We start from the raw sequence: 26,810 nt of genomic DNA, 5'->3' as shown, positions 1-26,810 counted from the left end.
GGGCTGGGGTGTAATCAAGAGTGAATGTGGTAATATGTGTGATTAAACCATGAACTTCTTTCCAAAAGGGTTGGAGATTAACACATTCCCACCAAACATGAAGCATCGTGCCCACCTCCAGTCCGCACCTCCAGCAGGTATTGGGGATGGTAGGAGAAAATTTGTGGAGTCGTGAGGGGTCCTATACCACCTGGTGGCTTGTACCCGTTTTCCTGAATGGCGACATTTAATGAACCCTTATGTGCGTATTTATAGACCGTGGACCATTCCTCATTTGTTAAAGGTGGTTGGAGATCTTTGTTCCATGAAATTTGGGAGGGCGTAAAGGTCGGATTTGGAGGTTCTAAGAGCAAGGTGTACAGGAGAGATATAAGGTGTCTTTGTGGCATTTTGCAGTAACACAAAGATTCGAAAGGCTTAAGCTGTCTTGTCCAGTGTGTTTGGCAGGTATGCGTTTCGAGGAAGTGCCTAATTTGTCTATAAGTCCAAAAGGAGAATAAGAGTGTTTTGGAAATCTCCCTAAGTTTATCCAGTGAAATGATTTTCCCATCAGGATAAAAATGTAGAGCTACCACGTCCTCATGCGGCCATTCCTTTTGCATAAAATTGGCAGAGTCGCCTGGGGGAATGCAGGGTTCCCTCTTAATGTAGTTAGGGGACCTGGGACGGAGGCGAGGGTCCCACTCATCGACGCTTTCCTGAAGGCTAAGAGAGACGGGTATATTATTGGGTGAGTGGTTATCGTTTGTGGCCAATGTTTAGGGAATAGCCACGGGAGAAGGTGCAAGGAACTAGAAGAAAAGGTGTTGTCAAGGAATATCCAGGACTTTATATGGGCGTGAATATTCCAGTCTGCGATCCTTGTGAGGTGACATGCCATATAATATTTACGCGAATCAGATAGCCCAATACCACCCCTGGGTTTAGATAAGGTGAGTCTAGAGTATTTGATTCGTGGGGGGGAGTCTCTCCATAGAAAGACCGTACAGGCTTTTTGGTAGTTTGAAAAGAAGCTGGGTGGCAGGGCTTGCTTGTATCAAGTATAATAAACGTGGTAGGATAAGCATTTTGATCAGGGCTGCCCGCCCAAACCATGAAACGTTCAATGCTTTCCAGTCTTTAAGAAAATTTTGAGCTTTAAGTAAGGCCACATGGAAGTTCAGTGGATACAGGTCTGACAAATGCATTGGAATTTGGACCCCTAGATAGGTAATGGCATTTTTTTCCCCAGTGGAAAGGGAAGGATTCTTGGCAGTGAGTCAATTCCTGGGGAGGAAGGGAGATATTCAGGGCCTGCGACTTTGTGTGATTAATTTTTAAGTTGGAAATTTTGCCAAAAAGGTCAATATCATGAAGGAGGTTTGGGAGATAAATGCGGGGTGCTTGCAAAGAGAGTAAAATGTCGTCGGCAAAAGCCGCAACCTTGAACTCTCTCTCCTTTACAGTAATACCTTGGATATACGGGTTGTGTCATAGCTTATTGAGAAATGGTTCCAGGGCAAGAATGTAAATCAGGGGTGAGAGCGGGCATCCCTGACGTGTGCCGTTACTAATAGTGAAGGCGTTCGACAGGTGGCCATTGACCCTAACCGCTGCAGAGGGCCCGGAGTAAAGTGCCATTATGAAGGCGAGCATGCGGTCTCCAATTCCAATAGCCAGGAGAGCCTCCCGCATGTAGTCCCAGGCCACCCTGTCGAACGCCTTCTCGGCATCCAGTGAGAGGAGGAAACATTGGGTTTTGGAGGAAGTTAGCCAGTAATGTAGATTCAATGTGCGAATCGTGTTGTCCCTGGCCTCCCTACCAGGGACAAATCCCACCTGGTCTAGGTAAATAAGGTCTGGCAATAAGGGGAGTAGTCTATTAGCAAGGATCTTTGCGTATAGTTTGATGTCTACATTCAAGAGGGATATCGGTCTATAATTCACAACTAATGAGGGATCCTTGCCTTCTTTGGTATTACAGAGATGTGGGCTGTTAACATTCTGGATGTATCAGTCTGGGCATCTGATAATGCATTGAAGGTGGCTAAGAGTTTGGGGGAGAGGACATCGGCAAAAGTTTTATAGTACTGGAGGGAGAAGCCATCGGGTCCCGGGCTCTTGCCTAATTTCATTTGTTTGATGGCTACTTCCAGTTCTTTTGCAGATAAGGGATTTTCAAGTTCAAGTGTTAGTTGGGGGGATATGGCTTCGGGCTATTTAGAGTAAGGAAGTCTTTAATGAGTTCAGTGCGCGCTTCTGGATTATTCTGGGAGGCTAGGTCAGGGTGAAGATTATAAAGTTTTGAGTAGAATTCTTCAAATTCTTTAGCAATATCCTCATTCTTGGCCAGAAGAGTTCCCTTAGGATTGCGTATATGATGAATTCTAGTGGACAATTTAGAGGATTGAACTGTGCGCGCCAGAAGGTGGCCACATTTGTTACCTTGTTCATAAAATATCCGCTGACCAAGAATGTATCACCTTCTGGAACGTTTGTCTAGTTCATCCCTAAGGAGGGAGCGGGCATGGACCAGGTCCTGTAAGGTGGAGAGTGCCTGTGTCCGTTTGTGAGATATTTCAAGAGATTTAATTGATTCCAGAAAAGTCTTAATAGTTTCTAGGTTTAATCTCTTGGTTTTTGCTGCTATGGATATCAGTTCCCCCCGGATCACGCATTTATGCGCTTCCCAGAGGGATGCTGGAGAAACCTCTGAACTCGAGTTTTCGGTAAAGTAATGTTGGATGCTTGTGCATATGCGTTCAAGTGAAAGAGGATCTTTGAGTAGGGAGGCATTAAAGCGCCAGATTTTTGTTCTCGGGGGAGTTTCAGGGAAAGATAGCGTAACCATTATAGGATGATGATCTGATAAGAACATTGGTTCTATAGTGGATTATTGCAGGAATGGGAGGTCTGATTGGGAAAGGAAAAAGTAATCGATTCTAGAATACTTTTGGTGTGGTGCCGAATAGAGTGTGTAGTCTTTAACTGAAGGGGACAAAGTGCACCACATGTCGTGGAGAGGCAAGTTTTGCAGCTGAATTTTAATCTGGCGCAAAGCTTTGTATGTTAAATCCGAAGTTCCTGACGAGGAGTCCAGGAACGGGTTTAGGGGGACATTGAAGTCCCCACCCAGGAGGATGAAACCTTCCTGAAAGGAGGCCAAAAGGTCGCAGACACTCCTGTAAAAAGTGACCTGATGTTCATTGGGGCAATATATATTCGCTAGCGTTATTGGTTTGTCTGCATAGGAACCTTTAAGGAAAATAAATCTACCTGCTGGGTCAATGAAAGAATCTGATAGATGAAAATTTGCATGTTTGGAGACTAATATAGAGACGCCTTTAGTCTTAGCTTCAGGGATGGTGGAGTGAAAGGCTGATCGATATATGTAGTTGGAGAGTTTAGGTATGGTATCAGAGTGGAAGTGGGTCTCTTGTAAAAAAAATAAAATGAGCTTTGTGTGTGGAAAGTGATGAGAGGACTTGGGATTGTTTTTCCGGCAAATTAAGGCCTTTTACGTTAAGGGATATGCACTTCAACGTCAGGGATAAATTGGTTGGACGTTTGGTTTGCATAATGAATCCAGAGTATTTATTTATGGCTACTGTACTCAAAGGTGGACTGTGCTAAGGAGAATTGGGTGACTCAAATGGACAGTTGAGAGGGGTGGGCGTGGGCCCAGCCCCAACCAAAGTACGTAGGGTGGGACTAGGGATAAAAAAGGGCTAGTAGGTCGAAAATGAGAGGGGGTAAGAGGGATAGAATTGAAGGTAAGGACAGGGAGAGATGGGAAAGGAGAGAGAGGAAGGAAGGAAAAAGCAAGAGAGATAAAAGGGAAAGGAGAAGAGTGAGAAAAAAAGGGAAAAAAAGAGAAAGAAGGAGAAAAGAAAAAATCAAACCAGAGGCGGAGCTAGGTATCCTATTCCACCTGGAGATGGGAAAACCTGGAATGTCAGCTGGTATCCCGTAAGAACTGCTGTGTGGGGGAGAAAGAAAGGGCGGGGACCTCAGGGTGTTTGCGGACCGGGGATCGGTCCTGCAAATAGAATGTAAATATACAAACAGCACACAATAAAAGGAAAGAAAACTGTAGGTAAGTGGGGAGCCTACTAATAAAGAGAATATGCAACCAAATTAACTGAAACAGGAGAGAAAGAGCAATTAGTATTGTTAACATTTATAACAGGTATAACAGACCAGCCATACATTATTGACATCTAGGTTCATCGCTAAAGTAGAGTGTGAGCAGTTAGAAGAGGTCCAACCTCCAAATCCCTCTATTCAGTACAAAACCATATGCAAGTGAGGGGCATGAAGGGCATTTCTCAGGAATGAGGGTGAGGGAGGTGAATGGGGAACAGGAAGGGTGAAAGGGGGGGGAAGTAGAAAAAGGGGGGCCTTAACCAGTGGGTCCGGGGAAGAGCACCACATATATGCGCGTTGTTAACTGTACTTGCTGGGAGCTTAAGGAGACCGCACCCAGACCAGAACAAGCGTATGGTATGTGTAGATATCCCTGGAGCAATTGTACAAGCATCTGAACACCTGGGATGTCCAGCCCCATCGGATAAAGCATAAATCATCCTGTGGACACCTATGATGATTATTTTCCATTATCATTATGTCAGGCTAAAAGCCATAGACATGGGTGTATAGGCATATTAAGAATATTTTGGAAGGAACATCCCCGGTGGTCAAGATGGTGAGTATCAAATAGGTGCTCGTATACAAGATCAAAACCTTAGTTTAAAATAAAGCAGCATAAGTAACATTTACCCCTATAGACACATTATCGGTGGAGAATGTAAAGGAATAATTTCAATTCACATGCATCACTACATTGTAATATTGTGTTACTGGAGAGAGAGGAGTACTCCCGAAGCGACATGTAGAATACTGTTGAACGGGAGGTCGATAGAATCTGACAAAATCTTGAACCTGTAAGCAAAGTCAACTTCCATGGGAACATACGAGAAGGCATATTACCTCAGGTAGGTTGGGATTTACCATAGTGAAGCTGTGTGCACTCAAACATGAGGTAGCAAAATTTAGCTCAGTCTGGGGTTTTACCATCCAAATGTGTCATGACGATGTGTGTGGAGGAAGGAGATTTCACTTCATCGTCCATAGTCAGGCTTTTGCAAGTAGGAGATGAAGGGTAGAGGAAGCAAGGAGAGAGACTGGGAGGTGGACCAGCAGGGTAAAGTGGCGTATAACAGGTTGTACATCGTACCATGGGATGAGGAAGAAGGGGTCAGATGCAGTAGTGTCTACTCACGGGTGTCTTTGTATGGCTGGAGCAAAGCAGGTTAGGCCTCCAGACGATCCCTTCTCGTGGATGGTGAGGATGAATGATCCGGAGTACGTTGGTAAAGGTCGTGGCGTGAGGAATGGGCTTTCGGAGATGCCGGGTCCGTTTTGTGTCTGTGTGATCTCTGGCGTGGAGCCTTCGGCGATGGGTGAAGAGAGACCGGGAGCCATGGTTCCAACGGAAAATAAAGCTCATACCATTCCGGAAGTTCAACCCGAGGAAGGTCAAGTTGGTCACAGAAGGTTTTTAAGTCTTCCTGTGTGCATAGTAGAGCAGAGCGTCCCCTAGCGGACGCAGATAGTGCAAAGGGGAATTTCCATCGGGATTGTATGTTTCTGGCGTGAGGAGCAGCCAGCAGGGGTCGCAGGGCTCTTCTATTTTGGGGGGTTATCTGTGACAAATCCTGAAACAGCTTAATCTCAGCGCCATTATAAACAATTTGTCCCCTTTCCCTTGCTTTTCAAAGGATTTCCTCCTTGAGGGGAAAATTAACCAGGCAACAAATAATGTCTCTGGGTGGTTCGTTCTCCCTGGGTTGGGGTCGTAAGGCACGATGGGTCCTTTCCATATCGATAGGGGAGTCCGCCGGACGGGCAATCAGATCATTAAAGATTGTGCACAGGGAGGGGGCGGAGCCGGCAGCCAGAGCGGATGATAGTGTGAGGAGAGTGCTCTGCCACAATGGCCTATATATCGCGGCTCACAGCTAACCTACATGAACCCAAACTACATCCACAGTGAGAGGAGAACAAGGGGATTACAGCGGTCACGATGAACAAGAGAAAAATGAGAGAGGGACCGAAAAAACTGACGGATTTCTTCCCCTCACGGCCGACCGAGATTTCCAAGATGGAGCCCGCTCAGATAATAGAAACTCAGCATCCCCTGCACACTCCTGCAGCCATCCGTCACCATCCTCGAGTGAGTCTGATCCCATACACTATCCACTACCATCCTCACCCTCTGACAGCCCTGTGAAGCAGAAAAGGAGGATTGGGGTGGAGGAGGAGAATCACGATGAGGAAGGGACGGAGGGAGACATAATGGAGGAATCCTCCTCCTATGGCCAGCAATTAGATGCCTTCCCCACATCCGGGCAGCCCATCCTGGGTACCACAATGAAAGAAATGTTAATGACTCTCAGGGGGGCCCTCCAACAGGACATGTCTGCATTTATGCACACCACCAAAACTGAACTCTCAGTGTTCAGCAGTAGAGTCACTTATGTGGAAAAAAAATGTAGGAATTCACACTAGCACATAATGAGCTGGTGGATGCTCACTTTGATGTAGAAGATGAGATCAAATCCATGCATCTAAAAATGGCAGACATCGAAGACAGGGCATGCAGGAACAATATTAAATTCAGAGGGATCTCCGAATCGATCAAACCAACAGAACTCAGTGCGTACCTCCAAAAGCTCATGACAACGGTCATACCGTCTCTAGGACCTAGCAACATAATCATTGACAGGGCCCACAGACTGCCTAAGCCATCATTCCTGCCTGACTATATCCCCAGGGATGTCATCGCTAGGATCCACTTTTACCACATAAAGGATCAACTAGTGCGATTTGCCAGGCAGCACCCCACACTCCCTGATCCATTCAACGGAATTGCATTGTTTGCAAACTTATCGCAAGCGACGTTAACGGCAAGGCACAATTTAGTCCCTATTACAAAAATCTTACGCAACCATAAGATTATCTACAAATGGGGATTCCCTGCCAAACTACTGCTAGAAATGAATAACGAATCGCACGCAATCACTTTGCTTGAAAATGGTATGGAGCTCCTCAAAAGATGGCGTCTTCTACCTCCGGATGGAGAAACTGCAGAAACCCTGATCCACTACATGACAAACGAAACAATCACCATCAAACCAGAAGGGGCAGGTAGGCAACACTCTGATTCATGTTTGCCTCTGCTGATGGCTCTTATATGCTTGAGGTAACTCTCTCAGGATCAATAATCCCTGATACCTTCTCAACCTCTTATGAACCCAAATGTAGGTTCAAGAAGCAACCGTTGTTTGGCTAATTTGAATTCTAGTTATCCTCCTTCTTCACTTACAGGATGACTCCTGTGAACTGTTCAATACAAACTTTTCTGTTTGACTGTTCCATATTGCTGCATAACTCAGCTTGTTTTTTTGTTCTTGTTTTTTTCTTTTCTTTTGGCTTTTCTGAATCCTACTTCAGAAACTTTACCTCAAATGCTACACGTACCCAACAAAAGCTCAAAAGCATATTGTTTATTGGTTCCTACCACTAGATGGTATCAGCTTCCACTCATTGAATGGAATGAACTTTAAAATAGTATCACACAATGTGAGAGGTTTAAACAGCCCTTATAAGCGCAGGGCCATGTGGAAGTCAGCTCTGGACCTGAAATGTGACATCCTGTGTACTCAAGAAACACACTTTGCCAGCAGCAATCCACCAAAGTGCACCCACAAGAAATTCCCCAAAGTCTTCACCGCCAATGACATTTCGAAAAAAAATGGGGTATTGATCCCTATTAAGGACACTCTAACTTTTTCTTTATTGCAGATTCATACTGACCCCCATGGACGCTTTATTATTTTGGTTGCAGAAATAGACCGGGTTCTCTACACACTGGTAAACCTATATGCCCCAAATGTTAAGCCGATGAAATTTATACGTAAAGTTGTTACACTTGCTAAATCCTTACAAAAGGGCAATCTCATAATATGTGGGGATTTCAATATGGTCATGACTGATGAACTTGACTCTTCCTTAGTGGCTCTAAGGAAGAGGCCCTCTTTAGGATCCTGGAGTCATGAAGAAAGACTCTTTGATCCATGGCGCTGCCTTAGATCCACCAAGAGGGACTACTCATATTACTCTACAGTGCACAATAGCTACTCTAGAATTGATTTCTTTCTAACAGATATATACACCCTGCAGAAGGTGAAAAAAGCTGATATACTCAACATTACTTGGTCTGATCATGCGCCAGTAACCATTGAGGTTGAGGTTGACAACAAAACATCCCATAAACCACTATGGCGCAACAATACCTATCTTCTGTCATGCCCCCACATTAAAGACGAGATAGAGGAGAAACTTAAAGAATACTTTAGTCTCAATAACAATGGGGAATGCTCTCCAACAACGATCTGGTGTGCACACAAAGCTTATGCTAGGGTTATTCTTATTCAAATTGCCTCTAGGGAAAGGAAAAAGAAGGCACAACATTTAGCACAGCTTCACAAGTCCATCGCAGAACTAGAGGCCCAACATATGGACCCCAGCACCACATCCCCCAGCATCTTGAAACGCCTTAATTCGTGTCGTGAAGAATTTCGTCAGGAACTTAGGGCAGACTACAACCTATATTTCAAAAGGCTGAAACTATCCTTTTATTCTCAAAATAACAGGGCACGCAAACTTCTGGCTTCACAAATCAAAAAAAGACATGCTAAATCCAACATCACTCGCATTCAACATCATAGTTCCAATACCTTACTCCACAATCCTAAGGACATAGCTAATGCCTTTGGGGACTATTACAAATCCCTTTACAACCTTAATAAAGACCCATCCACCCATCAACCTACGGATAGAGAAATAGATGAATTCCTTCAAGGAATCCAACTGCCTTCAGTAGACACAACAACACTACAAGCCCTTAACTCCCCAATCACTAGTGCAGAAGTTGAGACAGTTATCAAATCTCTCCCCATGCATAAATCCCCAGGAGAGGACGGTTTCTCCGCTGAGTACTATAAAGCTTTTAGCTCCCTCCTAGCACCAAATCTTGTAGATGTCTTCAATATTGCAGCTACAACGGGAACCTTCCCAAAGGAAATGCTCCAAGCAATAATAGTTACCTTACCCAAACCCGGCAAAGATGACTCCCACCCCCAAAACTATAGGCCGATATCATTACTTAACTCTGACCTAAAGATATATGCAAAAGTTCTGGCCAACAGATTACTGGAAATTACCCCTTATCTTATAGGACTGGATCAGGTGGGATTCGTGAAGGGCAGGCAAGCACATGATGGAACTAGAAGGATGCTAGATCTCCTGCGATTCGCAGAAATTAATCAAGTACCGAGTATTTTTCTAGCCTTAGATGCTGAAAAGGCATTTGATAGGGTGCACTGGGGTTACCTATCAAAAACCTTACACAAATTTGGTATATCGGGATTGATCCATTCAGCAATTATGTCCCTATACTCTAACCCCACAGCCCAAGTATATACCTCTAGTCTCCTATCTGATCCTTTCCTATTATCAAACAGTACACGACAAGGATGCCCCCTCTCCCAAATAATTTTCTCACTTATTATAGAACCTCTGTCACAATGTATCAGGTCCAATGCAGCTATCAAAGGCATTAGAATAGGTAATGAAATTCATAAGATTGGACTCTTTGCCGACGATATAATATTAACCTTATCCAATCCAGAAGCCTCTATACTAGAACTTAAAAAACTATTACACAAATTTAGTCAAGTCTCCTTTTACAGAATCAACACAAACAAATGCTTCTCTCTATCACTCAATATATCCACAGAAGAACACAGCACTATCAAACATATATTTCCCTGTAATTGAGACCCCCCGTCAATTACGTATCTTGGTGTGCAGCTCACCTCCTCTTCTGCTAAACTATATTCTAGCAACTACCATCCTCTACTTGTAAATATTGAAGAAGAGATGGTCCAAATTGGCTGCACTGCACTTATCATGGATGGGGAGATTAGCTGCATATCAAATGCAAATATTACCTAAACTCCTATACCATTTTAGAACACTACCCATACCTATCCCCCAATCATTCTTCTTACAATTAGCGAAAATTCTAAATATGTTTATGTGGGCAGGTAAAAGACCCAGAATTGCACTGAAACATCTGTACAAACCCAAACACTTAGGAGGGGTTGGACTCCCCAATGCTCACATGTATTACCAAGCAGCTATTTTAGAACAAACACGACATTTGTTCTCATGTCAAACCGACAATAGATGGTCTGAAATTGAACAAGAAATTACCCCTGGCCATAATCTTCCAGCACTGGCGTTAGCTGCCGGTATACACCATAGACCAACCATACCACTCTACCCTACTATACAAGCCTCCTTAACAGCATGGTCCTCCATGTTACGACAGCCCTTCACGGATACTACAATGCAAGAAATATTTATCCCATTAGTAATGTATGAATACTTGATACCAAACATCTCGACCCAAACCTTTAAAAGGAAAGGGGAACATTTCTTTACACCTGAACTACAGGGACAGGAGGCACTGGAAAGATACCAATTGTTTCAAATTAGGCATTACATCAAATCCAACACCCCTAGACCACTAAAAATTCCCCAAATACTTTTGCACTATCTATTAAGCAAAAACCTAGAGAAGCACAAGGGAATATCTTTATTCTACAAATTCGCTACCCCCCTATACATGCAGACTAAATTGCCCAACATGAGAAAGTGGGAACAGGAACTGAACAAAGAATTCCCATTGCATCAATGGCATCTGGCTGTAAAAAGCAATGGTAAATCTTCAGCATGCATAGACCACTGGGAAAACACACAGAAGATACTGCATAGGTAGTACCTTACACCCCTACGTATCTATAAAATGAACCCGAACATTCCTCCAATCTGCTGGCGGAACTGTAACAACAATGGTAATCTTCTACACATTTTGTGGAGCTGTAAGGTCATAAAACCCTTCTGGCAGGAAGTAACTTTCATCATTCATACAATCACAAATACCAAAATCACAATAAACCCTGAACTTGCCCTCCTCAGCTTGGGCATAGAAAACTTTCCTCACCTGACAAGAAAGGTTGTTATCAATATATTATTTGCAGCACGCATAGCATTAGCAAGAGAATGGCGCTCTCAATCACCCCCAAAAATTGAAGAAGTAATTTCCAGAGTGAATGCCCACTACACAATGGAAAAAATGTTAGTGTATAAGGAAAGAAGAGCCCCAGCCTTCCATAAAAACTGGGATGTCTGGAAATTTTCTCAGTATGCTCCCTCTCACTTGTGAATTGTGAATTGAATTCATGATATTTAAGTTATGCAACCAGGCATATAGTGGTAAAAGTATCTAAATAATTAGATAAATTAATAAGTAAATCGATAAACAATTAACAATTGTTAGTCGCACCAGAAGAACCACTACAGATTTTATTAATTTGCGACTACACCAAAAAGTATGTGTTTTATGTTTTTACTGTGATAAGACAATATCAAGGTTCGAAGTTCATAGGATTATTATCTACAAAGTAAGAATTAAGCATATACTGAATGTCATCTCCAGTGACCCTCAATAAGGTCACTAGAGGGCTGCCTTGCTCAAAAACATCAGAGGATCCTGCTCACAGTTTGTACCCAGTCGGGGTGACAGGTCCTACCTCCTGTTGAGGTCATAAGTTACGTGGATATGGGTAGCTCAGGTAGAAATATCTCTTTGTAGAAATATGTCTAGCATTCAACAATCACTCTGTTTATGTTAATTGTTGTAAACAAAGCTTCGTATTTTATGTATAATTTGCAATTTTACAAAAAAACTATGGTTACAAAAAAAAAAGATTGTGCACAGGGTTTGTTGTAAAGAGCCCAGATCGGCACTTTCAGGAACTCCCCGCACTCTAATGTTATGCCTCCGACCTCGGTTATCGAGGTCTTCCACATGCCTGTGGAGGTCGAACATTTGGGAGAGCTGGGAGTCTTAGGTGGATTGTACCTGCTGAATGACGGCCGCATGAGTCTGGGAGGTTTGTTCCACTGTTTCAATGTGGTGGGCCACTGCTTGAATGTCTGACTTTAGGTCAGCGATCGCAGCCATAACTGTATTTTTAATGTCCTAAGCTACGTTCTCAAGGTTAAATAGACTAGGTGGCTGTGTTCGTTCGATGTAAGGGATAGAATTTCCCGAAGTCTGCATGTCGGGCATCGCAGTAGGCGAGTTCGGGGTCTGGGCCTGTGATGCCACGTGTGCGAGCATCTTCTGGGATTAGAAGATCTCTGGAATGTTTTTACCCAGTTGTGTACCTGGTTCCATGGCGGCACGAGATGCAGAGGAGCTCCGGGTGGTTCTGCTCATATTATTAGTGAGGTGTAGGCTCCCCTTTAGGCAGGATTTGGTCCCCGGGTCGCAGGAGCTATCAGCTTATGCTGCCATCTCGGTCTCCGTCCAGGCCATGCCCACAATATAAAATTCTTATTTTAAGCATATAATTTACCTGTATGTTGCTTATAACGAGGGTTGGACATAATAGCCTGAATTTGATTATATTGTGACTATTATTAATAATCTATTTACCTAATCCAAGTCCATCAAGTTATAATTAAATCTTAGTTATATATCATTATAAGCACTGATTAGTGATGTTGTTTGATATATAGGTTGCAGGTGCTGCCGGCCCACATGCTCCCACTGATCACAGGGCTTTCTCCACAAGTTTAGTCCATTGTAAGTTGCGCAGCTGTATGCGGCTTTCCCCTCTTTGGGGTTTCGGCAGGCAGGGAAGACCGGGCCAAGATCAGGTGGTGGAAACTTTTTGAGGACCTCAGAATCAAGAGAAATGGCCATACACATGTGATTAGTAACTATACTTCAAATTGTCTTGTATTTTTATATTTATCATTCACAATTATGCACATTTGTACTCAGGTACATTTTTATGCATGCAATTTTTTCTACAGTGCATACATATCCTCTGAAGAAGACCCAATGGGGTCGAAACACGTCAGACCTTATCCAAGCGCTTGACCAGTTTGTACAATTGTGTGTAGTTATACATGCATTTTTATGCTTTTGTATCTCCTGTACCACAGCTCATGTTTTTACTTACTGTCAATACGTTTCAATAAAAACTATTAATTTTTAACTGAGTGTTACCCTTATACCTCTTCTGCTGCCTAGAAAACCCCGTTTTCTTGGGGGACAATTCCCTTTTACATGATGGAGGAATTGCCTTTCCTTTTTGCCTGCATGCTTAGATGAGGCAACCCTTAGTTATACTCACCTACCGAGCTAGAGGGGCTACCAATGGTTGACTCGATCACATAAGTTTCTCTGCCCAAAGAGGATCCCTCGCCCTCCAGCGACAAAAATTACTCTCAGTAGCCCAAACCTGAGTTTGACTGTGGTTAGAGCCTATCCATTGAGTTCACCTGGAATTTTCTGATGATCACATACTCACCACAGGGAGACTAATTGACCGTTTGCTCCTCTCCACTCTCAGGACTCCTACTTATCCTACGCCCTCAGGCCATAGACACAGACACTAGATCCATCATAAAGTCGGGATAGTATTCATAACAAAAAGGAGAACCTTGCACCCTTACACAGATGGTTGCCTGCCTAAGGTTGATTGAAGAAGTATGTTGCAGTTCCACCACAGGGTTGATTTAGCTTAAAATGACAGTTTATAGTTACAGAAATTTTATAGGCTCTTTTTTCTCCCTTTGCCTAGCTGTTTTTGAATAGACTATGGTTACCTTTTATAACATTTCTTGGTCTTACATCAAGAACATACACAACGCTGTTATAGCCTACCCACGTTTCCACAAAGCAACCTTGATTCTGGGTTTATTACCTGGCTTCAAGTTACGCTGCATTGGTACTTTAGTATCTAGGCTCATTTACTAAAGTGTACAAATAACATCTCTGCAGTCTTTCCTTACTATTAACTCTTGTTTCTTCTTTTCTTTTCTATCTCTTTTCTACTCATTTTAAATCTTCCCTCTAAATACACGCAGATATTACCTAACAAGATATCTTTTTTTTGTATCCATTTGGAGCAACTCTTTTTACAGCTTTAGACATGAATCGACTCCTCCTGAAACCTCCTGATGGAGTACTCCTCACTGGGGCAGTCCCCTATGATAATTTCACATAACGTGAAAGGTCTGAATGTCCCAGAAAGACAAACCACTTTATTGAGGGAATTGAAGAAAGGTAAGCCTCATTTTGTATTCCTTCAGGAGACACATTTCAGAACTCACCAGATACCCAGACTGACAGATTCGTACTACACTACCGTTTACCATGCCACTAACGACACAGCCAAATCAAAGGATGTCTCGATCTTGGTAAACAAAGAGGCCCCCTTTGTTATTTCAGACTGCATGACAGATACAGCTGGGCGTTTCGCTTTCATAAAAGGTGAAGGCTCGCCCATTACATTGGCGAAAATCTATTTTCCCAACACAAAGCATATACAGTTTTGCCAAACAATAGTCCGGGAGCTACATAGGCTTGCCTCGGGGTCTCTTATCCTGGGAGGGGATTTTAATATCCCCCTGAACCTGTTAGTGGATACCTCATCCGGAAAATCGTAGGTCACCTATAAAATACTTAAGAAAATCAAAAACCTTCTGCACTCACCATAACTAATAGACTAATGGAGATTTCTCCACCCATAAGATAGGGACTTCATGTTCCACTTTGTACCCCACGATAAATTCTCACGCATTGATTATCTCTTTGTATCCCAGAGGGATCTGTTGGCTATCCTGGAAGCCAAAATCAGAAGCCAAACGATCTCGGACCATGCTTCAATAGCATTGACTATGAACTTACTCACACCCAGGCCCAAATCTAACACTTGGAGACTGAACTTGTCCCTATTGACTGACCCCACATTACTATCCAGGATAGGTACTTCTCTCACTAAGTTTTTTCATCTTAATGAAACACCTGACATGGATCCTTTGATGCTCTGGGAAGCTCATAAATACTCCATCAGAGGCAAATTGATTAAATTAGGCTGCCACCATAAGAAAGAACACGAAAAATAACTCAAAAATTAACAGACAAGATATTCAAATTAGAATCCATGCACAAACATACCTTAAATGCACAGTCAGCTGGGGAACTACTAGAGAAAGCACTACAACAAATACTGGCAGTTAAAACTAACTGTATGCTATTCTTCAAAAAGAAGATTTATTATGAAGCTGGAGATAAAATGGGCAAGTTGCTGGCCAGAGCTTTAAGGGATACTAAATTGACTCAAAACATTATAGGCATAAAGAAACCTGACGGCTCCTTGGATGTAACTACAGAAGCCATAGCCACACACTTCCACAGATATTACACCAAATTATATAATCTTCTATTACAACACAGACCGCCAGATTTAATTGGAGACAGGAAACACATTATCCAAGACTTTTTAAGTGACAGTGGCCTACCTACACAAAAAGATAATGACATACCCCCCCTTGAATAACAGATCACCACCATAGAAATTAGACAGGCCATTAAAGGACTAAAATCAGGTAAAAGTCCAGGCCCAGATGACTTTACAGCCATTTATTCTAAGACTTTTATGAACACCCCAACTGACCCACTGGTTAAAGTTTTGAACTCTCTCTCTAAACTGAGAACAGTCACACCTGATTTTTATTGGCCTACATCATGGTGATACCCAAGCCAAACAAGGATTCTACTGATTGCTCCAGCTATAGGCCAAATTCACTACTGAATCTGAAAAAAATACTGTCAAAAAGCTCTGCTGGCCAGAGCTTTAAGGGATACTAAATTGACTCAAAACATTATAGGCATAAAGAAACCTGATGGCTCCATGGATGTAACTACAGAAGCCATAGCCACACACTTCCACAGATATTACACCAAATTATATAATCTTCTATTACAACACAGACCGCTAGATTTAATTGGAGACAGGAAACACATTATCCAAGACTTTTTAAGTGACAGTGACCTACCTACACCAAAAGATAATGACATAACCCCCCTTGAAGAACAGATCACCACCGTAGAAATTAGACAGGCCATTAAAGGACTAAAATCAGGTAAAAGTTCAGGCCCAGATGACTTCACGGCCATTTATTCTAAGACTTTTATGAACACCCCGACGGACCCACTGGTTAAAGTTTTAAAGTCTCTCTCTAAACCGAGAACATTCACGCCTGATTTTTATTGTCCTACATCATGGTGATACCCAAGCCGAACTAGGATCCTACTGATTGCTCCAGCTATAGGCCAATTTCACTACTGAATCTGAAAAAAAATACTGACAAAAATTCTAGCCACCAGACTGAGCCTACTCTTGTCTGATTTTATTGGACCGAAACAGGTAGGCTTTATGCCAGGAAGAGAGGCCAAAGACAATATCATTAAAGCTCTCTTGCTGTGGCATACGACACATACAAGAAAGATCAAGGGCCTTCTTTTATCCACGGACGCGGAGAAAGCCTTTGATCGGGTTGCATGGGACTTCACGTTAGCCACCTTTGATCACGTAAAGATGGGCTCACGAATGATGGCTTGGATATCAGCTATTTACCAGAATCCTTGCGCTGGATTAAAAATTAACGGATCTCTATTGGAGAGGGTTGACATAACCAATGACACCAGACAGGGATGCCCCGTGTCTCCCTTACCGTTTATTTTGTCACTGGCGCCATTCATCAGAATGGTTAATTAGGGACAGAGCAATCAGTGGATTTAAGCTAATAGACAGAGAGTTCAAAATTGCAGCCTATGCGGATGATCTACTGTTTTTCTTGACTAAACCACATACCCAACTTAATCAAGGCATTTACAAACTTTGGTTATGTCTCAAACCTTTAAATAAATTATTCTAAGTCAGCTTAGAGCTGACTAGCTATGAATATTACCCTGACTGGTGATGATTACCTTGGAACTAGAGGGAACTGCCCATTTAAATGTGAAAAAACGGCGTTCAAGTACTTGGGAATCTGACTGACACCCAGATTATTATGTCTACTACGAGCACTACCCATCCCAATCCACAAAACTTTTTTCAACAAATCTCATTCCATGCTTCTGAAATTCTTATGGAATCACAAAAGGGCCAGAATGAAATGCTCTCTTCTGACTAAACCAAAAGAGCATGGGGGAATGGGCTTACCTGACTTTAAGAATTACCACCTGGCATCCCACCTGACAAGGGTGATTGATTGGCATTGCCATGGTAACTCCAAAGACTGGGTAGAATTATAAGCAGGGTTGAGCCCTATCCCGCTGCGCTTTTCCCCATGGATCCCATGGAGTAGTTACAGAAGACAGTTAAAACAACACCCATTAATGGAGATAACTATGACTGCCTTCCACACAATAGCAATACGGTCCAAAAAGACTTCGCCAATCAGTCCTCTGACGTCTCTAAGAGACAGCCCAGACTTCACCCCCGGCGTAGAGAACCTGTCTCTCCAGAATAAAAATACTGACACATCATTGCTAGCAGGCGACTGTTTCCTCAACGGACAGATTAAAGACCTCTCTACCCTTAACCACTTGCCGACTGCTGTGTGCCGATATACGCCGGCACAATGGCAGTGGTGGGCAAATGGGTGTACCTGTATGTCTCTTTTAAGAGGCGGGGATAACAGGTGTGCGCGATTGTGTCACGGAGCCGCAGGATGGGGAAGTGCCTTATTTATTTGCAAATTTATAACAGAAACTAAGAAATCCATTTTTTTTCAAAAATGTTCAGTCTTTATTTACTTATATACAGGGGCGGACTGACAACACTCAGGGCCCCATGGACCAAAGAAAGCAAGGGTCCCCTGTCAGGCCCAACCCAGGACCTGCCCCCAGGCTCCGTCCATGACCCGCCCCTGGCCCTGCCCCTACATTTTCAAATTTAACAATAAACAAGATACAGGAAGTTAAACAGACAACTCCAATGGGACCTGGAAGAGGGGGGAGTCTCTCTCTAACAGAGGCCCTCTCTGTGTCCATTAGAGAGTTTGTTATAAAGCGTCCCGTCTAGGCCCCATTAGGGACTACAACAGAGTCTAATGGGACCTGGAGGGGGGTCTCTCTCTAACAGTGTCATTAGAGTGTCTATGTTAGAGAGAGACCCCCTCCAGGACACATTAGAGACTACAAAGGACTATAATGGGACACGGAGGGGGGTCTCTCTCTAACAGAGGTGCTGTTACATACACCTGGGAGAGCCAGACAAGTAGAGGGAGACCTCTCATACAGCCCCAGCTCAAGGACCACTGGAGTTGCAACAGTGGCCGCGAGAGCATGGTGAGGTAAGAGTGCCTGCAAAGTCCTCCTGTGACAGACCTAGCCGGGAGAAAGACTTTTGGAGGGGACTGAATGCTAACCTCTTGCCGATCAATCGTGGGCCCTGGCATTTGGGGGAATGGTGCTCTTTGTGAGCTGTATGCCTGGGGACCCTTGAGGTGGTATTACTGTGGATTCGGGACCTGGTCCCCCAGGACACACAGACTCTGGGGACTCTGTGTATGCCATATGGGAAATGGTGACTTGGAGGGTATGTCTTGGATTGCTTAAAATGAGACAGTAATATTTATCCCCAATATCTCCCAGGATATATATGTAAAGACTATTATTGGTTTGTTTAATTTTGAACTCAACATGTTAATTGAGTGAGCTGATCACATTAGCCTCCAGGACTGGCTAGGAGATGAACAGTCTACTCCTACAATAAGTGTTGATGACTAGGCTGAGGAGGGGGGAGAACACTGTTTGTATTGTTAATTGTAATTAGCTCCAGCTATTGTGAAAATGTCCTGTGGTTGTACTTAGGATAATGTATAATGTACTGTGTGAAGCTCGGTGACCACAAGTCTGGGCAAAAGGTCATGTTAGTAAACTAGCTCATGTTAATTAGGTTAATTAGGTTACAGGTGTATTGTTAGAGTAATATGAGCAGGAGGTATACACCTCCTCTTTTACTGTATAAAAGAGCCTGTATTCCTGTCAATAAAGGAGATTCCTGGTTGAACTTACATACAGCCTGCCTGGTGTTTGTTCTGAGCTACACAACTGGATTAGAATGGCACATAGCTGTAGTTCTAGTCCCGGAGCATCGGATGACCGAACCATCAGATGTTGCGATCTGCAATCTGATTCTATATCAGCAGAGGAGTGTCGGGAGAGTGGAACCGAGCGAGCAGGGGCTCGTTACACCTCCGCTGGTAGAAGTAGTGGCAGCTGATGAGTAGCAGGACCAGACTGGATTGCTGATCAGCAGAAGGTAGCAGGAACAGTGGATGCAGGTATTCTGTGGATGCAGGACAGCAGATGCATGTAAGTTATAGATGCAGGATGGCAGTACTGGAGCTACACAGGCTGGATGCAGAAAGACTGGAGCAGAGTCAGACAAGCCAGGTCATACAGGGAGGATCAGTCTATCATAAAAAGCAGGCAAAGAATGGTCAGAGTTCAAGCTGGGTTTGGCAACAGGAAATCAGGCAGACAGGCAGGAATACTGGATCAGATACAGGCACAGGATCAGAACACAGGGTAAAGCTGCAGATCAGACAGCAGCTGCACTAGTGCAGCTGCTGTCTTTATATAGGCCAGTTGGTGCCAGCATTAATGGCTAACGCGTGCGCGTATTTTCATGCATGCGCATATGCGTTCGCCTGTTGGTGCTAATGTGCGTTTGCCTGTTAGCACTAATGTTCCTGCACATAGGCTTTAGCTTATGTCTGGCAGACAGGCACCTGCTAATGCACGTCTGCGCATGCCATGTCCCTGACAGGTGCCCCTTTTAGTGTGCACCAGAGAGTCTCTGTTAGTAAGAGATTCCACTCCAGGCCCCATGAGAGACGACAAAGAAGGCTAATGGGACCCGGAGGGGCTCTCTTTCTAACAGAGTGTACAGTGAACACCTTCATTCACTCTGGTCCTGACGGGACCCCCTCTTTGTGCCATGACTCATGAGTCCTCCTCCACTCTCCCCATATTCCCAGTCCCAGCACAATCCCCCCTTCTTCCGCATTCTAGCACAAATCCTCCTTCCCCCAGTACCCCTTTCAGAATAAATCATCTTCCAATCCCCAAATCCTCCCTCCCAGCACAACTCCACATTCCAGTACAAATCCTCTCCCACCTAATTCCCCTTCTCCAAATCTCCCAGCACAAATCCTCCCCCCATCCCCAAATCCATCTTCCCAGCACAACAAATCCCCCCAAATTTCTTCTCCCAGCAAAAAATCTCTTCCCCTCAAGCACAAATGCTTTTACTCCCAGCACAAATCTTTTTCCACCCCCCAAATTCCCCCTCGCAGCACATCTCTTCATCCAGTACAAAGCCATCCTACCCCTCCATCCCAATACAAACCCTTTTTGCCCCTTGTCACACCAGAACGGGGTGTGGGAAACCTGTGTTACGTGCTCTTTTGTTCCGCAATGTGCTCAAAATGCACTGCAGTTGCGACCTGCAGCAGGTGTCAATGTCAACTCATTGATACCCCAAGCGTCGGTTGCAAATGCAGTGTACAGTAATACCATGCGATCTGGTTGCTGTGCACTTTTTATAGTATCACATGCATTTTTAGTATGGTCTGGCATGATTTCAGCCTATTCAAATGAATGGGCTGAAATCGCACTGCACCCGGGTCACATGCTAATTTTACAGAAATGCACAGATCGTTCTTGTGCGATTTGTGTGAACCAGTCCTGTGCCAGAACTTGGCTCTACTAACTTGCCTGGCAGGGGCCACTAGCTTGGGCACCTGGGGCAATTGCAGAGATTACTTGGAATGATTTGGGGGGCATGGGGAGGGGAGGGAAGAATATGTGCTAGGGGGCGCTCTGTGAGAGGAGAAGACTTCTGCTGGGGGGGTCCAGCCAACCCCATTCCTAAACAAGTCCTCTCCCCTAAAAAAGTGCCCCCTAGCACATATCCCCCCCAATCACTCCAAGTGATCTCTGTAAACTTGTTCCCCTCACTCCCTTTCCTATGTCCTCCTCCCAGCAAGTCACATGTATGGTACTGAATATTATCTACAGAACTCAGAACAGTGCAGATCAGGCTGACGGGTTTGCCTCCTCTTCCTGTCTTTACACAGGAACACATCACAGCAATGGCATGGTCAATACGCTCAGCTTTGTCTGTATGTGAGGGATACCGGCTGCCATAGAGATGTGCACGCAGTGCATGGGACTTCAAGCACCCCGCTATAGTGCGTGCTGGGGCACGAGCACAAAAAAGATGGTCACCGCAAGTTCCAGCAGCTAGCAGGCCCCCTTCCAGGACTGTGTCCTCGGACCACGGCTGAAGTGCCCGATTGGTCAGTCCGTCCCTGCCTATATAGCAAAGAATAGGAAACTCAGTGGTGATTAAATAAAACCAAAAGAAAGCTCTATCCATCTAACAAAAAAGTCCTAAAATTTCATTTTGGTACAGTGTTGCATGACTGATTAATTTACGTTCAAAAGTGTGACAATGCCGAAGTCTGAAAAAAGGCCTGGGAAAGAGGGTAGTGCAACAGTCTGGCCTTGAATTGATTAAATAAGAACTTCATTAAAATAGTCAGAGACTGTTTAGCTTCCAGAAACTGTTGAGAAAATGTACACTTTGGTCATAAGTATGTAATGTACAATATAGTACAATATAGTGTATATAATGCAGGAGGCACATAGTGCAGGGGTCAAGGGTGTGTAATGCAAAGAGTGCAGGGGTCAAGAATATGTTATGCACAAAATGCAGGATCAAGAATAAGTACTGCAAAGACTGCAGGGTTCAGGAGCATGTAACACACAGAATGCAGGGATCAGGAGTATGTGACACAACAAATGCTGTGGTCAATGCTGAATTCAGGAATACCTAAAGCAAACAGTAAAGAGGTCAGAAATATTTAACACTCAAAGTTCAGGGGTCAGAAGCACATAATGCACAAAATGCAGGTGTCAGATGTTTGTAAGATTCCTTGTGCAGAGGCCAGTAGAGTATACACCCCTCCCAGCACCAAGCAATCACCCAAAAATCCCTCACCTAGCATAAATCCTCTCCCCTAAAAATCACTCCTCCCAGCACAAACCATTGTCTCCCTCAGAAACTCCCTCCCAGCACAAACTGCCTTCCCAATCATGTCTTTCATGATCAAATGGGTGAGATTTACCAAAACCGGGGCATTTAGTAAATCTCCCTCATCGAGTTAGATGTTGGCACTTTTTTCAGGTGGAGATATATGTTGTTGTATAATATATGTTTATTTACTGTCTCATTACACAAATGACTGTGTGGCACTAGTTAGTATATGATTAGATAGATCTTGTAGGTGTCAAAGCCTGGGGGGAGTTTTTTTAACATTTTGATAATTTTTCTTTTAACATTTCCAACTCTTGGGGAGGGGACAGGGCGGTGTAGGAGGCAGTTGGTATGTCTCAGTGGAGGAACCTACGACCTCAACACGTTCCCAGCTTTTTTATGCTTTGAATAGAGCAGTGCACTAACACACCAGACCCATGTGAGTACCCTGTATTGAGGACTTCTGTATGATACATTTTGTGATTTAAAAACGATATCACTATTGAGCCTTCTTTCCTACTGTTTACATATGAGGAAACAGCGTTATTGAGCAGCCTGGGACCCTGCAGTTATCATAGAATCCAGAGGTGATTTATATGCGTGTTTTGACCGAGCTTAAATGTGAGGTCACACGCTCAGAGGTGAGCAGCTTTTACCTAAGGGGGGGGGCAACAGAGTGTGGACACTTACAGGTTTTGATCACTTTGATCAATGGATTTACTTATTTATGTCTGATAAGGACTTTATGATATTTATGTGCCACTGATCCATGTGATATATGGTTAGTGCATCACAGTGTATTGCACTATAGCACTTTATCTTTCACCTTTTGTCACTTTTATTTATTTAGTATTTACTTTAATGACCTTGTTTTTTTCTTTCTCTATCATGTCAGTTTGACTTGTGAGATCTTAAAGGGAATTCATTTACATATCACAAGAATATTTTACCTTACCATATCATTTCATTATTTCATTATTATTTAAGCAGTGTTATGCATTGGATGTATGTGATTTTGCACATTATAGTATCATATAACACTATTGACACTTTATTCAATCACTGCTGTTATAGCAGTATAATGTGTAGATGTGCAGCACAAATGTCTTTGATTTTTAAACATTTCCAACTCTGTTCTAAACTAAACAAAAGGATTTTAGCTTTAGATAAGGTTTAATGTTGGTATACTAATAAAGCAGGTTTGGTATCTAAAATTCTAAGACAAGTTATGTAATTAAATGTTTTTTTTTCTTTTACATTTGTAAAAATAGATTTTCTACACACCAATACTGTGAAGGTGAGAACATCATCTTACGGTAATAGCTTAACAAAACAGATGCCTTGTAATGCCACATTAAACTAATCCTTGAAAATGGGAAGGTGATACACTTTGTGTTTATTCCCAATATCAATCAGTAAGTTGGTGATCGAATGAATGTTTCCATGGTAGAATGCATTAAAATGATAAAGGTGGCTATCATTACATTCTTCAGGTAATGTTTCCCACATCTTTTCATTGCACATCTGAGAGCAATATGACATTTCAAATTAATTTATTTCCATTTTTACCTGCTTCTTTCACAGTAGCCTGGTTGTTTTCTAAGCAATAAAACTGATAGAAGTGCTGTTTTCTACAATATTTCTCACCGTATGGGCAAACGGGTCCCATAGTCATCCATCTAAACAGTCTGCAGAATGAGCAAAACAATTTTCATTTCAATTAAATCTGAATTTTGAATGACAGGATTTCAAAGTATAATTGATTTTCGGATCCCAAAGTGAAATAATGCCAATAAGATTATAAAAAAAAGCCATGACTTTCCAAATGGAAAATATAATGCCTTCAAGAAACATTTTAGCATTATTTCCATCCCGTCTCTAAATAAAGTCCTATTCAAGAAATATTTCTCTGGTAAGAAGTTGTCAGTCATAGATAGATGTACTTTGTGTATTCTCTATACAGTATGTGGAGGAAAGTCACTGTTTTGCAAGTTCTAAGATAGCCTAGGGATAAGCAAAAATGGGAGTTTTTGCTTTCAAGCTAATTTTAGGATACTGCAACACAGTTTTGAAGCTGAACACTCCAAGCTTTAACCCTTTCCCTGCCAGGCCCTGCAATGTTTAAAAAAAATATATTTTTAGTCATTTTTTTTCCCTTAAAACATTCAGCGTTTGTAAAAGACACCACAAACCATACATTTTTTAAAACATACATTGGGTACCATAAAAAAGATGGTGCTACTGACTGTTTCATGTGTCAGGGCTTGGCTCAACTCTTCCTTCTCTGAGCTGGCCGCTCAGCTGATGGCTAATTGCCAGCTCCCATCTCTCTCCATAGTTACTCAGCTGTTGTTCATATCCTGCTCATCAGTCCTGCCTACTTAAGCTGTCCAGTTCAGAGGGTCTCTGCCTTTGCCTTGGTCAACATCACAAGAAACACCTCCTTCTGGTTCCAGATCCTGCTTGCTGTTCCACTACTTTGATCCCTGACTTCTTGCTTGGCTGACTATCCATTCCAGTTACTGAACTTTGGCTATGTTTTGACTACGTTTGTTCTTTTTACTTTTATTATTAAACAAGTGTGATTTAACTGTACTTTTGTCTCGGTCTGATTTCATGGTTTCTGACGCCGTGATAGTTAAGCAAATGTTTCTCAAAAACAATACTTTTTATACAAATACACTAAAATCATTATTAGCACTCACAAAACACAAAATTCAGAAAATTCCTCCTAAATTCATACTAAATCTAAAAACTAAAATTGTATAAACTTTATAAAAAACTAATATTTGTAAATTTTAAATTGTACCTTTTTGAAACACAGTGAAATTGAAGGTATACGAACTGTAAATAAGCAATTTATGTGAAAAATCTGGAGAATGGATTCACAACTATGTGTTATGTAATGCTAGACATAATGTCGCAACATGCTGCTGCACATTGGTGCACTGCAGTATGCAGTGTTGACAACGTCAGTGTATGACGAAATGCATAGGGAGGGGCTTGAGACGTGATGTGATTGTATTCCGGGATACGGTGGCCATTTTGTTGGCAGTATTAGCCAGGAGCTGTATGTTTATATCAAACAGCAAAGCGATTATCCTTTATATGGAATGTGAGTGCAATATTCCCTTGTTTTAAATATTAAATCTGTAAAAGAATTACTACACCATGAGGATTTTTCTTTTATATTCTATGGAATTATATTTTTGTGTATCTAATGGTGTGACCATTGGGAACAGAGCATGGAGATTGGGATACCTGTGTCCATCCTGTTTTATCTGTCGTGCCTGACGGATTGTGGACGAACGTGAATAAGGATGTTCATTCCATCTATTTGCTAATTTGACCCCTGTGATAAGGGTCCAAAGAGGAGGGTAAGAGGCAGTGTGTTTGGTGGCGGTGGTGGCTATCTTCCCTCTTTCACTCTTCAAATATACCCCATGAAGTGTTCGAACGCTATTTACATCTGAAGACCAAAGGGTCTAAGGACAGCACCTTTCTTTTTTTTAACATACATATAAGCCCTTAAAATGAGCACTTTTGATTTTTCATGTTTGTGTCCCATAGACTTTAACGGTGTTCGCACAATTTTTTTGCCTGTTCACAAGTTCTGGTGCGAACCGAACCGGGGGGTGTTAGGCTCATCCCTAATAGCCGCAATAGGCCATAACCAGTTACAGGTGTTTGCGTAAAGTCATGGGCAGCAGTTTGTACAAATCAATTACCTGCTGACAGACAATGCTGTTATATGCACACAACCGCACATCTGGGCATTTAAATGTGTATAATAATGTATCAACAGCCCAGTTTGTATTGAGGATGTACAGTTATATGTGTACAACCTACTGTATCTTTCAGCCTGTCATTGAATTATACAGGCTGCTGCCTGGGACTGTAAAAAATCACCTGTGACTCCTGAACCCAGACATACACTCATGTGTAAAGGCCTTATTTCGGTTTTTTAAATGTATTTTGAATTACTTTTTACATTTTTATTTTTGTTATCATTTTCTACTTTTCTTTTTTTTTTCTCTAGGGGGACTTGGTGAAATATCAATAGTCTAAACATTCCCTTGCTGCTTCACTTCTTTAGCTGCACTCAGTGAATGAATAGGAAGTGCTCTTTAAAGAGTCTTCCCATTCAATAATTAAAATGGAAGTCAATGTTAAAACTCAAATCCCTGCATCTGTAGACACCCACGATCTAACAGAAAGGAGGGAGAGATGAGGGCGCTCTGGTGAGGCTGGGTATCCGGTCCTTAGTAGCAGTGGAGAGATGGCACTGAAGGCAGCACTTTGGTCATAAAGGAAAGAGAAATGTGCCTCTAAGTGCAGTGGTTAAAAGATTTATTAAAGGCACAAGGGGATTAAAAACACTTACACGATAGTAAGAGGTCATAGGCATATAATGATTTGTCCTCATGTGGATCGCTGTAATCCTCGTTTGTCTGGGGGAGAGAGAGTGAAGTCCTGCAGCTGTCAGAGTCCCTGGTGACGTGGATTGGCGAGGAGGCAAAGATGCGATGAGGTGGCCTGGGTTCTGGAACCAAGCTGGAACACATGTGGCCGATGTGACATCAGTTAAAGGTGGTGGGCCAAAACACGCTTCTGAGAATGCACAGCTCCTTCGTCAGAAGAATGTACTTAACATTGGCCATTCAATATCGAATATACTCAACATTTTACATCAAATGTACTTGACTCTCTCTATTACCATAC

Source organism: Aquarana catesbeiana, linkage group LG09 (assembly GCF_042186555.1).
Source record: "Aquarana catesbeiana isolate 2022-GZ linkage group LG09, ASM4218655v1, whole genome shotgun sequence".
NCBI lineage: Eukaryota > Metazoa > Chordata > Amphibia > Anura > Ranidae > Aquarana > Aquarana catesbeiana.
Note: the sequence above shows the minus strand (reverse complement) of the source record.